The sequence below is a fragment of the Acomys russatus genome, chromosome 11, assembly GCF_903995435.1.
Source record: "Acomys russatus chromosome 11, mAcoRus1.1, whole genome shotgun sequence".
In the NCBI taxonomy this organism is placed as follows: domain Eukaryota; kingdom Metazoa; phylum Chordata; class Mammalia; order Rodentia; family Muridae; genus Acomys; species Acomys russatus.
This window is the reverse complement of record NC_067147.1, coordinates 30,308,323-30,323,418: the sequence shown is the minus strand read 5'-3', so window position 1 is coordinate 30,323,418 and position 15,096 is coordinate 30,308,323.

The window sequence follows — 15,096 nt, the reverse complement described above, 5'->3', positions numbered from 1 at the left end:
TATCCTTAAATTGGTTGCAGGAAATTGAGTCTTGACGACTTAAAAGGAGAGATTTTAAGACAGCAACTTAGAAAAATTAAAATTTAAAGACTCATATGCAGAAATTATAACTTACACTATAACAGCCTTTATGAAGCAGCGGACACACACAACAGACATGGGTGTTATCAATAGTTACAGTAAATACTTCTCTTTGGTTTGGTTTTGCATTTGTTTATTTTAAGATAGCTTTTTTTAAATATAGCCCAAACTATCCTAGAACTCACAGACACGCTCTCGCCTGTTCCTCCAGAGTGCTGGAATTAGAGCCGTGGGCCACCACACAGTCAGCTTGGTAAACACTTCTGAGGTAGTCAGAATATCAGAGCTATATACAGGTAGTGACCCCAGGCTACCTGCCATGCTTAAGTGAGGTGCAGTTTTAAGAAGGAATTAGATAGATTAGATTAGGATAGATGGATAGATAGATAGATAGATAGATAGATAGATAGATAGATGGTAGATGTACATGTATATTTTTAAAAGCCCATAAAGATCATATTTAATAACTTTGTGTAAAAACACATTTTAAATATCGCTCTAAAAAGCAAAACACAGCCCTGGATCCTACCACTTAACACAGTACCACTGATTAAGGACATGTGTTGTATAGCGTGCTGTGTAAGACCTTGTTGGAAGCACGTGTTAGGGCTCCCAGGAAAAGAGATCAGCCGACTGTCTTTTAGAACCACTATTTTAAAACAACCTAACTCAGGGAAGAGAGGCTAGGTTTGTTTAGTTCCTCCTAAGAAAACAGCTCGCCTACGTCTTTCAGATTCTCGTGTAGCCACAAATGGCCACACACTGTGCTCTAGAAGAAATGAAGTTGGCCAGCCCCAGGCCTGGTCCATACAACATCTGGTTCAATCCCTCAAGTGTCCCCCCCCCCACCCTGCCCCCAACCCTGCCCCCACCCACCCACTGCCCCCCACCCACCCCACCCACCCCACCCCCGTCTCCTCATCCAGTTGGAGAGGGTCCCACAGAAGCTCTAGGTCCTGAAGGTGACAGACACACTTGTGGGAAGGGACTTGGGAGCCTAAATGGTTGTGTGGAGTAGAGTCTCCTCATTAGCTGACGACGCTGTGGCTGGAGTGAGAAACAAACTTGTTATTTGTATTTGTGGCACACCAATGCTTCTTCTCCTGTGCCTATGGAAGCTTCTGCCTTTTTCGAAGTCTCCCCTTTCATTAACTCAATAAAAGGGTCAGAACTTTTTAGGCTACTTGCCTGGGGTTACCAAGCCGCCCTCACATCTATCTCTCTTTGGACTTGTACTCTTCCTCAGCTCCTTCAAACGTAGCTCTCTCGCCAGACTGGCCATCGGACTTCACATCAGAGGCTCTGTGCCTATGTGTGCTATGTTGGCTAACTTTTTGTCACTTGACACAAGCTGGTGTCATCTGGGAAGAGGAGCCTTAATTGAGACAATGTTACCATAAGATTGTGCCCTAGGCAACTCAATGCCGCGTTGTCTTGATTAATGAGTGGCTGTGGGAAGGGCATAGCTCACTGAGTGAGGGTGGTGCTGCCTCTGGGTAGGTGGTCTCCGTGGACAGCAAGGCAGTAATCAGCACGCCTCCGTGGTTTCCGCTTCAGTTCCTGACTTCAGGTTCCTTGGAGAGGAATGTTAATTCAGCAACATGGCTACTCTGGCTGGTTCGCAGACATGCCATTAATCCCAGGAGACAGAGGCAAGCAGATCTCTGAGTTCAAGTCAGTTTCAAGTAAAGAAAAGCTTAGGTCTAGGTGTGGTGGTACACGCCTTTACTCCCAGGACTCAGGAGTCCAGAGGCATGTGGTTCTCTGAGTTCTAGTCAGGTCTGTTCAGGCAGTTCAGTTGAGAGTGCGTTGAGAGGCAGTGCAGTGGAGTTGAGTTTGTGGCAGTTCTGTTTGTGGAAGTCAGAGGCAGTTTTACCAGGAGAGTTATACAGAGTGAGGCTGAAGAGAGAACAAGCTAGACACGGTGAAGACAGAAGGGTCCAGAAGGCTAGAACAGATTGTCAAAGTTAGAATGAGTGAGGCCAAGCGGAGCAAGTCAGCCGGAAGCTGAGAGAAGCCAAATACAATCAGTCAGCTTGGAGAAGAGTTTGACACAGAACAGCTGAGTTGCACCAGCCAGCCAGAATTCAGAAAAAGCTAGAAAGGGTGAGCTTATTCAGCAGTAAGCCTCAGAGGCTGAAAACATTCTAGGCCTAGATAAGATTATACAGAAGCTAGAAGCTTCCAGGACTAGGTCTAGGTTAGGGACAGAGGCAGTAAGCCTGGGAGATGACAATTAAATCAGGTGAATAAAAGTTCCTTTTATAGCTCCTCCTTTGAGTTCTCCTCCTGACTCCCCTCAATGATGGCTTGGGATGGGGAAACATAAGCCAAATTAACCCGTTCTTCCCCAATTTGCTTTTGTTAGTGGTGTTTTTCACAGCAATAGAAAGTTAACTAGAACAGGACTGCTGCGTGTTCTCGAGTCCTCCTCCTCAGCATCCACATCCCAAAGAAACTGTCAAGGCTCTTCTGCCTCCTGCCTCCTGCTCCCCAAGGCTGTTATCCCTATGTCCTCTTGTGTCTACCTCTATGGTGACAAATCAAGTCCTCTCCTCAGAGCCCCCTCCCCCTCCAAGAACAACTCCCAGGCCTCTGTCCACATCAGCTCTTGCACAAATTGTTGCAGTAACTGTGTTTAAAAATAAATATGAGAGCTGGGTGTGGTGGCATGCACCTGTAATCCCAGTACTCAGGAGGCAGAGGTAGGTGGATTTCTGTGAATTTGAGGCCATCCTGGTCTACAAAGTGAGTCTAGGATAGCCAAGGCTACACAGAGAAACCCTGTCTCAAAAATCCAAGAGAGAGAAGGAGAGAGAGAGAGAGAGAGAGAGAGAGAGAGAGAGAGAGAGAAGAAGAAGAAAGAGAAGGAGGAGGAGGAAGAGGAGGAGGAGGGGGCAAGGGGAGGGGAGGGGAGGGGAAAGGAAAGGAGGGGAGAGGAAAGATAAAGGGGAGAGGAGAGGAGAGAAGAGGAAGAGAGGGGAGGGAAGGGGAAAAGCGGAGAGTAGAAGAAAGGAAGGAAGGGTTGGGGAAAGTATGCATCATTTCTGTATATCTCTGTGGATCTGGTATCTATTGTGTGTGTAAATATATATTATACCACTGAACCATCCCCAGCCCTATATCCAAATGGCCCAGGCAGCAGTGGACATCTGCGTTTCTGGCTGGGATGAGACTATTTCTGATGTGGGGAAAATGGACAGAATGGTGTTCCTCCAGCGTTCACTCTCTTATGACTACTTTGAAGGCTTATTCTTCCCTAGATTACAGTTGAAAATGGCTCCTCCTTTCTTCAGTGAAAAGCTACATCATTTTATTACATGGGGGACATGCGCATCCATGTCTCAGCACACATGTTGAGGTCGGAGGATGGCTAAGGGAGTCAGTTCTCTCCTTCCACAAGGTGAGTTCTTGGGATCACACTCAGGTTGTCAGGATGGGCAGCAGGTGCCTTTATCTGCTGAGACACCTTGCCCGGCCCCACATGATTAGTGGGGGAGGATTGGGGATGTGAATGCCGTGGCACACGTGTGGAGGTGAGAGGACAGCTCTCTCCATCCACCATTGTGGGGTTTCAGGACTGAACGCAGGCGTCAGACTTGCCCTCTAAACCAACTCATCCTCCTTCTTGTGAATTTGGACTGCACGTGTGTTTATTTGGGCTAGTGCTCTCTTCCCACCAGGGGCCCTGATTTTGTCTATAGCTCATCCTGTAGCTCTGTTTCTGGAATCTCCCTCAGTGTCAATGTTTTCTATTTTAATAAGGCCAAACATAGGGCTTAAAAAAAAAAACAAACTTATGGTCTATGCCTTTGCTGACTTGTAAAAACCTTCTTCTACCCTGAAATCATAGAAACTCCTTTTCTTCTCTTTCTTTCTTTCTTTCTTCCTTCCTTCCTTCCTTGCTTTCTTTCTTTTCAGATAGGTTCTCACTACACATCCCTGGTTCTCCTTGAGGTCTATGTAAATCAAGGTGGCATCAAACTCACAGAGATGCACCTGCCTCCCAAGGGTTGTCATTAAAGGCAGATGTCATATGCCCAGCTCATATAAATGCTTGTATGTTTTTTTTTCTAAAGGTTTTATTGTTAAGCTTTTCACATTTAGCTTCTGCTCCAACTAGAATATATTTTTGTGTAAGACATAAGTTAGGAATCTAATTTTATTTTTTCCCCATATGGGAGAGAATGGCTGTGTCACCCTCACCCGCCCACCACTCCCAACTGGAAATGTCTGCTCCATCAAATCTCACACCTCCCCGCCCCCCCATCTCCATGTACCTCAGTCTGTTTTTCTCTCTTCTCAGATCTGTTGCGTCAGCCAGTTTTCCAGTCAAAATACAGTGATCAATATTAACAGCTTTTGGGGTGAGTTTTGGCTTCCGGTATGCTAAAGCCATCCCTTCTCCCCATAGCCTGTTCTCCAAATTCATCTTTAGCTATGTTTTTGTTACTGCTGTTGTTTTGAAACAAGGTCCAGCTATGTAGCCCTGGTTGACCTGGCTGTAGACCAGGCCGGCCTTGAACCCACAGTGATTCCACTTTCCTCTGTTTCAATAGTGCTGGATTAAAGGCATGTGCCGCTACTCCCAGCCTCTCCGTTTGTTTGTATTTTGTTGTTACTGCCATGGCTGTTGACACCTAACAAATCTCCCTTGAGTGACTTGACATAACCCCTGACGGGTAAAGAGGAGAGGTTGGTGATGCAGTCTTTAGCTATCACCTGTGGCTTCCTGAGCATGAGAAGGGGACTGCTCATGAAGACTGTGTGGATAGGCCCAAAGCCTCTTGGGGCTCAAAAGGTGAACAGCATCTCCCCTCTGGAATGGCCAGAGAAAGATCTAGAATGACCAAGGTAATAAGCCTCAGGCCAGGCCTGTGAGTGATTATCACCTGAAATTAGGCAGAGCTTTCCCTGGGTTTGGGTCCTGGACTAGAAAAAGAAAAAGAAAAAGAAAAAAGTCTAGAAAGCAATATTCAAAGCACGATTTAAAAACAAAAATTAACGAGAGGGGCCTGCAGAGATTCAGAGTGCTCAGAGGTTAATGATGCTTCTTGCTTTTCCAGAGGAATTGAGCCTAGTTTCCAGCACCCAGGTTGGGGCCGTGGGGGAGGCCTAGGGGATCTGACACCCTCTTCTGGCCTCCTTGGGCACCTGTGTGCATGTGGCACCTGTACACACACACACACACACACACACAGACACCATAAAAATGAAAGAATAGATAAATGAAAAGGAGAGAGCAAGCTGAGCACCAACCATCATTGTTGCCTGCTTACTGACTGTAGATGTGACATGGTGACATAGCAGGCTGCCTCCAGCTCCTGCTGCCATGACTTCCAGGAATGAACTCTCTGACTGTGAGTCCAACTAACCCTTTGCTCAAGTAGGTTCCTTTGATCAGGGTGCTTTATCATAGAAACAGAAAATGAAACTAAGACACTTCTTTTCTCCTCAAGCACCCCGCTATATAGGGTGTTTGCTTGCTGCGGAGGCCCGAGGGAAGGAGAGGTGAGCGCACCAACCCGAGGGCGGAGCTCCAGAAAGGCCTCCAGGCCTCCAGCGGTAGCAGGTATGTAGAGCAGAAAGAACTCAAGTTGTCTTCTCTGGAGTCACTGATGAATTAGGAATTGCTCACCTCAAACCTTTCAGCGGAGTAAGCTGCGCCTCTGTTGTCCCCCATTGCATCTTGGGGCTTCTGTCACTCAGGCCTGCTCCTGCCCCTAGTGAATCCTGCAGCCAAACCATGGTTGTCACCAATCCAATGCCTACACAAAGAGATCCTTGAGGAAGCAGGAACCAGAAGCATAATGGAAAACAAACAAAACAAAAAACAAAAAACAAACAAACAAACAGAAAAAGCCCAAAAACCAAAAACCAATCCAACATCTGCAATCTATCATTTATTACCTGTGGGATCCAGGCTCTCTGTGCCTCAGTATATCTCCATCTGTGCATAATGTGCATAATGTGCGTGCTGTGCTTAAATAGAGATGCTTGGGCTCTTCATGCCTATAGAGGCACCAGGCACATTATAGGCGTTCCCAACCACACCCTAGAATCAATCTCTCTGTCCTCAAGCTCGAGTGTACACCCTGGGAGTCCCAAGTATCCATCAATACTGGTCCATTGAATACCGGGTTTAGTCAGCTCCAGGGGCTCCTGTCTGAGGAAACCTTTTGGGTTTTGACAGCTCCTGAGGAGCCCAACCCTCAGGATGAGCCATAGGCGAGAAGAGCTAATTCAAAGACCATTAAAAAGGCATGGCAGGGGGTGCTCTCAAGGAACCACGTGGTCTAAAACACAGACCAAGAGGAACGGTACTGTTAACTCATGAGTCATGAAGGGCCAAGAGTCAAGTGAAACCATAAGGAAAGAACAGTAACCCAAGAGCAAGACTGAGTTGGATGGGAGGTGGGGGTGGGGGGGGGTAGGGGGATGGGGGTTGGGGTAGGGGGGGGGGGGGGGGGTAGTCATTATCCAGTGGCTCCCAGTCAAATCTGTGTTGCAGGAGGAGGACATAGGCTGGGTGAGGCAGAGTCCCCAGGAGCAGGACAACACTCATAGCATCCCATTCCTTCATTGTACCTGCCTCCTCAGTCTGAGGGCCCACATCATAGGAGTGAGCAGTCTGTGCCTGCCTGGAGCCTCAGGCTGAGGACAGAACCGCACCTCCAGAGCTAGGATCCTGGAAGGTGGGTGTGCTCTTTGATGGTGCAGTTAGACACAGGCAGCCTAGTGAATGGTCCTCTAGAAGGCCGAGGAGCCCAGATGTGTTCTGATAGAGAGGTGTGGCTGGCTATGGCTTGAAAAAAAAAAAAAAAAAGCTCTCCAGTTTTGTCGTGGTTGGAAATGCAGAAGAAAGGTCAGTGACAGGAACTGCCCACATCTTAGTACTCTTCCTGGCAAAGTCATCAGAGTTCCCCCTGAGCAGGATGGTTTTTAGAAACAGAAGCCATGCTGGTGTGGGGAGGAGCTGGGGGTCGGGCAGAACTCCCCAGCTGACCTCACGTGTCTGAGGAACTTAAGCAATCTGCCTGGGTTTCAAGAGCCAGTGTGGGGAAGGAAGTGATGGTCACAAAAGGAAGGGGTCTGGTACCATGCAGAGGGCCAGGTCTCTTCCACATAGACTGTCCTAGCAGCACTGGTCCCGGCCCTCTAGAGGAGACAAAACAGTGCCACTGGTCCTCTCCCTTGTGCTTTCGGTCATCTTCCTTGAAGAGAGTGTGGCCTCCAACCCTCTGAGGCCATCTTAGTTGTAGGAAGTTGCTCATCCGCTGCAACAGAAGCATTCATTGTACCTGTGTGTTCGCTGCCCTGCGAACCCAGTGCTTAGCCTCTGGTCTCCGCCTCTGGGGCAGTTGCCTTGACAGACACAAGTCTGTTTCTAGAGATGCTGGCATATTCCACAGACAGAAGGGGGTCAGGTGAGGGCTTCGGGGAGGGCTGGGTGTTGCCATAAATGGAGCCCTGATAGCTCATGTGATTTAGGTGGATGAGAGAGGCATAACAGATGGCCTCAGTGTCCCCGTTGGGAAGGGTCTGCTGGTCGAACCCCTGAGAATCAAAGAAAACAGGTGTTTGCTAAAGATGAACAGCTGGAGTGGTCAGTGACTTGTGAGGAGCCAGAGCTAGGTGGAGGGACAGGGACAGAGTTTAAGGTATGAAGCATGGGCCAGAGAGATAGCTAGGTGGTGGAACACATTGCCTACTCTTCCAGAGGACCTGGGTTCGGTTCCTGGCACCCACACGGGAGTTGGTAACTCCAGTTCCAGGGGATTGGATGCTCTTTTCCAGCCACCTCAGGCACTGCACACACTGGTGCATACATACATGTAGACAAACCACTCATATGCATAAAAATAAAAATAAATAAACCTTCATTTTAAAAGATATGGGGCCAGGTGTGGTGGAACACACCTTTGATCCCAGCACTCAGGAGGCAGAGGTAGGCAGATCTCTGTGAGGTTCAGAACAGCCAGGACTGGTACACAGAGAAACCATGTCTCGAAAACAATAAATAAATAAATAAATAAATAATGCATGCCTCTGGGAAAGGGTGCTTGGGAACATTGCCTTTCCTGTCACTGAGCTGAGAAGCACTGGCCTCCCCAGGCTCCTGTTCCAAACTGGAATCAGGTTTTACTCTAGATCCATGAAAGCAGAGGACCTGTGGGTGGGGACTAAGAAACCATTAATTTGCATATTATTCATTCATTTATTTATTTACTTTTTGGTTTTTCAAGACAGGGTTTCTCTGCGTAGCCTTGGCTGTCCTGGACTCACTTTATAGACCAGGCTGGCCTCGAACTCACAGCGATCCACCAGCCTCTGCCTCCCAAGTGCTGGGATTAAAGGTGTGCGCCACCATTGCCTGGCCTTTATTTATTTATTTTTGGCTATCCTGGAACTCTCTTTGTAGTCCAGGCTAGCCTCAAAGGCTTGTTCCACCATGCCTGGCTTAATTTGCATATTTTTCAAAGTTGGGGATTGGGTACAGGATTTTACACATGCACGGCAAGGACTCTATCACTGAGCTACAGCCGCCAATCCTTGTGCTTTGAGCCTGGTTCTCATTATGTTGCTCAGGCTGGCTTGAAATTGGAGAACCTCCTGCCTCAACCTCCTACATGTTGGGATTACCGGCCTGTGCCAGTACCTTTCGAAAACCTTTTAACTGAGTTCTCCACGTGAATCTTATGCACATTCAAGCTTGACTAGGGCTGAATTTGAAAGGGGGCATGTTAGGGATGCAGTTGATGGAGTCAGTCCCCACGTTATACGGAGGGCTAGATGACCTTGGAGCCTCCTAGTTCTGGGGGCTTTTTAGTACCAAGAGTCTTGGGTCTGTAGGTGAGGCAGAACTACCCAAACCTCAGGAGGACTTAGAGAACCATGGATCATCACATGATTCTCCACAATGATTGGCCAATGACAGCTAGTGTGTAGACTGGCTGCGGTTGTAAGACACAGGGGAAAACTGTCCCTTATGGAAGTGATGGCCAGGAGCTGGTTTTCTCTCTCTCTCTCTCTCTCTCTCTCTCTCTCTTCCTCTCTCTCATCTGTCTCTGTCTCAGTCTATCTGGTTTGAGCTGGGGAACATGAGGAGAAGAAATGCATAAAAAAGGGAACAGATAACAGGTCATGAGGGGTGTTGCCATCACGAGTGTATGCCACCACTCCGAGTAAATAGAAACTGAATGCAGCCAAAGATCATAAGAGCAGACGCACACTGGGAAGCTAGAGTTCCCTAGGGGAGGGGTCACTGCTACTTACGGTCTTCTCCTTCTGCCCTGGTACGTCTTCATAGATATGGTGACATTCGTCCTCAACTGTGAGGAAAGCAGCAAGGTTAGTGGAGGGGCTTCCCCTGTGCCACCTTACCTACTTTTTCCCATGGCAACAATGGGCTGGGCAAAAGGGGCTCTGATGGAAGAGAGGTCAGCATTTGGCCAAAAATAAAAAATAAAATAAAAAATAGTTTCTGCTTCGGGAGCTCCCAAGTACCCAGCACTGACTAGTGGCCAGGGGTTCTAAGAAGCTAGCTCTCCTGGCTGTCCGTGTTTAAGGTGTGTAAACCCAGTCAATTTTGTGATCAATTTCAAGTCACTCCTTGTGAATTCCATATTTATATATCAGATTTAAGTATAATCTGTTCACTGGTGGGGTTATCATAATTAAGTGGTTAAAATTCTAGTCTCTCGTGTCAAAAGCCCTCAGTGTGAAGCACAGTATTTCCTATGAGCATGCCCTCCCACACTCACAACTGTGTGCATACTCACACATACTCCTAAATGGAAACTCATTCAGAGTTTTCAGAGTCTGGGCATTTTGCTGTTTCTATGTTGTTTCCCAAAAATGCCAACAGTGACCCACTAAAGTGGTTGCGTAACCTTTAGAAAACAAGCACACGGAATTTGAAATTCTCTCATCCCTAAGGATTATTTTAGGGCTTGAAAAAAAAAATAATATTCACCAACTCCAGAATTGTTCTGACCCACTCACACATTTTAATCTTGCTGTCCACGGAACTATCTGGAGAATAAATACTTAAGGAACAGCAGATAAAAGAAAGCAAGCGAGGATGCAGAAGTCCCCCTAAAGGCTACAGAGTTCATAGGATTAATGCTAAAAACTTAAAACTTTAAAGATTAAAAAGTCCTTGAAGAACCCGAAGGAAAACAGCTTCCCCCCCCCCCTTTGTATCACATTCACTTTTGGAGGGTGTAAGTGTGTATGTGTGTGCTCATGAATATTCATGGGCATGTGTGCATGTATGTTCATGTGTGTATAGAAGCCAGAGAACGGCAGTAAGTGTTGTTCCTCAGGAGCTGCCCACCTTGTTTTTTGAGACAGGGTCTCTCACTGGGACCTGGGGCTTGCCAACTCGGTGAAGCTGGTGGTCAGTGAATCTCAAGGACCCACCTGTCTCCCACTCTTCTATGCTAGGATTATAAGTGTGTGCCCTGATTTCTAAACAGATGCTGGACATCGAATCCTCATGTTTATACAACAAGGGGCCATATGCCCAGCCCCTGGATTTTTACTGTGGAGGCTAAGGGCATAGTTCAGCGGTACGGCGTGTATTTAACATGCCTGGGGCCTCAGTTCTTTTCCTTTAGTACCACGAAGGGGGAAAACTATTGTATATACTTTATAATGTGTACATATAACCATCTACCAGATAAAATAGTACAGGGTTAATATGATAGAAAATGGTTAATAGGGTGGAACAGTGAGTATATCTGTCCTCTCATAGTTACTCATTGGTCTGGTTTTATTCTTGTCGCTATGACAAACACCCTGGCGGAAGAGCAACACAGGAGAGCACAGGGTTCATTTGCTTACAATTACACGTTACAATCCATCATTTTGAGAAGTTGACTCAAGAACTCAAGGAGCTAGACGCACCACATCCACAGCCCAAAGCAAAGAGAACAAACACACCCTGCTTGCTTTTCCCAGCTAAAATTTTCCTCCTATATGGCTTACAGCCCCCTGCTTAGGGAATGGTTCCGCCCACATGGGCTAGATCTACCTATATCAGCTAACAATCAGGATAGCCCCCTCCCCCTGCAGAGATGCTCTCAGACTAAAGTACTCTTCATAAAGACTCTCCTCCAAGGTGGTTCTAGATGCGTCAAACCGACAGTTCAAAACTAACCAGCACACCCATATCTCTTCAGTGGCAAGAGCAGTGACAAGCTACTTACTTGACGTACTATTCTTTCCCCATCGTCTTCATGTTGAACATTAAATCCGTTGACTCATCTTACATGTTTGCTACTTTGTTGTTTTTTTTTTTAACCTACATACAATTCTGCACTTCCTTCCTTCATATTGAGAAAAATAAAATTTTAAAAATGATAGCAACATGCACTTCAGCAGTTATATAGACTTATTAACAAGTCCCTATTTGTAAAGTATGAAAAAGGAGAGGACAGGTGGATCAGTAGTTCGGAACACTGCTTCTTCTTCGAGTTATTCCAGGTTTGATTCCCAGCAGCCACACGGTGGCTCACAATTGCCTGCAACTCTAGTTCCAGGGGATCTAATAAGTACCTGGCTTGCACATAGTGCCTAGAAATACGTGCAAGCAAAACACCCACACACACGAAATCAAACAATTAAAAAATTAAGATGAAAACAGTATACATGATCCAAAATCCTGGCACACCTTGCCTTAAGCAAATAGGTGGGGAGCTGAGGCGCCTGAGGCAAGCCATCCTGAAGGCTGAGTGGAACTGGTATGGTGTTGTCCCCGTGTCGCTACCCCCCTCCCCTGCACTTCCCGGGGCACTGGATCACCAAGGCTGCCACCCTGTAAAGAGGAAGGGAGCCACTTGGACACCTTGCCTTTCGGGTCAGTTTCCTTTGTCAGCAAAACAAACAACATGAGCTCACCTGTCTGAGCTCGGCCTCGAGCTTTCCTGAGGTACAGAACCACAAGGAGGACAAGTCCAAACAGCAGCAGGATGGCCACTGCCACACAAGCAATGATAACCTTCCACATCCAGCTTTGGAACAAGGATTAGTCAGGTGAAGAAAATCAGAGCCCGACACGCCTCCCGCCAGAAAACCTTCCTTCCCCACACCTGCAATCCCCACCGGTTGGTCCTCAACCCAGCCTCTTCTGAGGTTCACCACTCCAGCTGGGCAAGGGACCACTTTCATATGCAGTGGGCCCGCTTCACAGGTCCTGCTGTCTCCATGATAGGGTAACATTGATGATGTCACAAGCCATTGTTCTTTTCCCTGTTCCTGTCTCCTGTCTTTTAACTTCCTTTGGGATCCTTAACTTGCCAGCTCCAGCCTCCTTCCTTCAGGGGGTCTTTGTCTCTGCCCAGCAGATTTACCTCAGCCCTTCTCTGTGAGATCTAGCCAGCTCCTGGAGAACCAGGGGGCCTGAAAAACAGCTCTGCCAGCTAACTGCCTTCTGGTACTTTGGGTCAAAAGAGGGACCAGAAAGTAGATAAGAATGCACCTGTAGCAGCCTCTAGGGATGGGGTCTGAGTAGCAAGGTCATAGAGAAAGAGGAAGGTACATCCAGGAGCATCTCGGCTCAGCTGGTTTCTGGTTTAGTCTTTAGACAAGGAGTGGACTGCAAGGGCTTGTGCTGTACTGTCTTCAGGGATGCTGGGCTCCAAGAGAAGATGGCAGAGGCCAAGGGCCTGAGGCCTGGAAGCCCCTCAGCAGGCATGGAAAGATTCCAGGCCATGAGATCAGGAACTGTAGACTCAACACAGCTCCCCAACAGTAGCTCTGCTCATACCAAAGGACAAGAGAGGGCTAGAAGAAGGTTGGAGGTAAAGACAGCAATGTGGTCACATGTTGCCTACACAAGAGTGAAAGAGTAGGCAAGTAGAGGTCCTTGCTATCCATACTCCTGTCCACCCGCACTGTACTCCAGGAGATGGTGGTACTGAATGGAGGATAGCTGTGTCCTTTAAGACCTGTCTAGTAATGTCTGGTGGCATTTTTAGTGGCCATATTTGTGTTCAGAAAGACCCTTGTGCTACTGGCTATGCAAGGTTAAGGACACTGTTAAACACCTTAAAAAGCACAGAACAGCCTCCTGTGACAAAGAACCAGCCAGTTGCATATGCCAAGTGCCTGGGCTGGAGGCACAGGGCCATCGTGCCAGATGCTTAGGAGGCAGAAGGAGGAGGAACAAAAGTCCAAGGTCAGCTGTGTGATAGAGTAGAATAAAGACCAGCTTGAGTTTCTTAGTGAGATCACAATTTCAAAATAGAAAGCAGCACAGTCATAAAACTCCTGCTTGGAAAATGTGAGGTCTCAGGTTCAGTCTGCAGCATAAAAGATAAACAGATGATAGATAGATGACAGATAGATAGATAACAAGTAGATGATAGATAAATAGATAATAGATAGATAGATAGATAGATAGATGGATAGATAGATAGATAAACATAGGACTATTATTATGATCTCATTTTGCAGATGAGTAAAACTGAGCCTATATAAAATGATCAGAAGTGACCATCTGACTCCATCTGTCCTGTGAGACACACTGGGGAACTATAGCTGGGACAGTGAGAGGAAACACAGGACTAAGAGGACAGGCCGGAGAGCCGGGTATACCTGTCGATAACAGGCGCAGAGGCCATGGCTGTCGTCATCTGGGAGGTTGGGCTTGGCACTGAATCTGTAAGAGACCACAATGAGCACAGCGTCTATCTTTTAACATCCTCCTCAACCTGCACCTCTCCAGCCCTGGGAGATGAGGAAGCCACACGTGACCCTGGAGCCAGCCAGTGAGGACTCAGAGTCGCACCGTCCACCCTGCACAGAAGGGCGGCGCTGTGCTGTGAATGGGGCTGGAGGCAGCTCCTGAGAGCAGTCACAGTGCATGCAAGTGTAAGTGAGGTCTCACCTGTTCCAGGGCCTCTCCTGCTTCCTCTGTCCTTTCATTTTATGGTTTTCATTATTTTTAATTATGTGTAAGTAGTGGGGGGGTGATATGATCATGTGGGTGCAGTGCCCATGGAGATCAGAGGTGTCAGATCCTCTGGAGCTGAAGTTACAGGCTGTTGTGAGCTACCTGACTAGGGTCCCTGGGAACCAAACTCAGGTCCTCTGTAAGTGCAGCAAGCACCCTTAACCATTAAGCAATCTGACCAGCCCCCAGAGTTCTTTTTAAAATGCACGTGTTTATATACATGTATATTCATGCTTGTGTGTATACAAGTGCTTGTGTGTGTGTGTGTGTGTGTGTGTGTGTGTGTGTGTGTGTGTGTGTGTGTGTGTGTACTCATGCATGTGGAGACTAAAGGATAAGATAATCTTAGCTGTCTTTACTCAGGTGCAATCCATTTCAATTTTGTTTTATTTAATTTTTGAGACTGGGTTTCTCACTGGCCTGGATTTTGCCAGTAAGCCTCAAGGATCAACCTGTCTCCACCTCGCCAGTGCTGGGGTTACAGGCATGTGCCTCCATGCCTAGGCTTTTCTTTAACGTGTCTTTGGGGAACAGAACTAGGGTACTCATATTTGCACAATGTCTCGGATACTTTTTCCATTACTGTGATAAAACACTCTGTCCAAAGCAACGTGTGAGAGAAAAAGTACACAGTTCAGAGTACAGTTCATAGCGAGGAAGTCAAAGCTACAAGGGCTTGAAGGAGCTGGCTGCAGTGCATTCAGTGTCAAGGAGCAGGGAGTGTGAAAGCACTCAGCTCCCACTCGCTTTTTCATTGAGTCCAGGACCCCCAAGCTTAGGGAATGGCACCACCCACTTTTAGAATGGCTCTTCCCAACTCAAGCCAAGATAATCTCTCAGAGATGTGGCCAGAGGTTTGTCTCCCTGGTGAATCCAGGTTCTGCCACATTGACAACTAAAATTAATCACCATACATGGCAACTGCTCTACTGTCCAGGTCATCCCCCCAAGTCCTGTGTCCACTATGTTTGAACACGTAGGAAGATCAACACCTACTGCCTCTCCCACATGGAATGTGCCTGGGCCAACGCTTTCATAAAAACAACCTCCAGGCA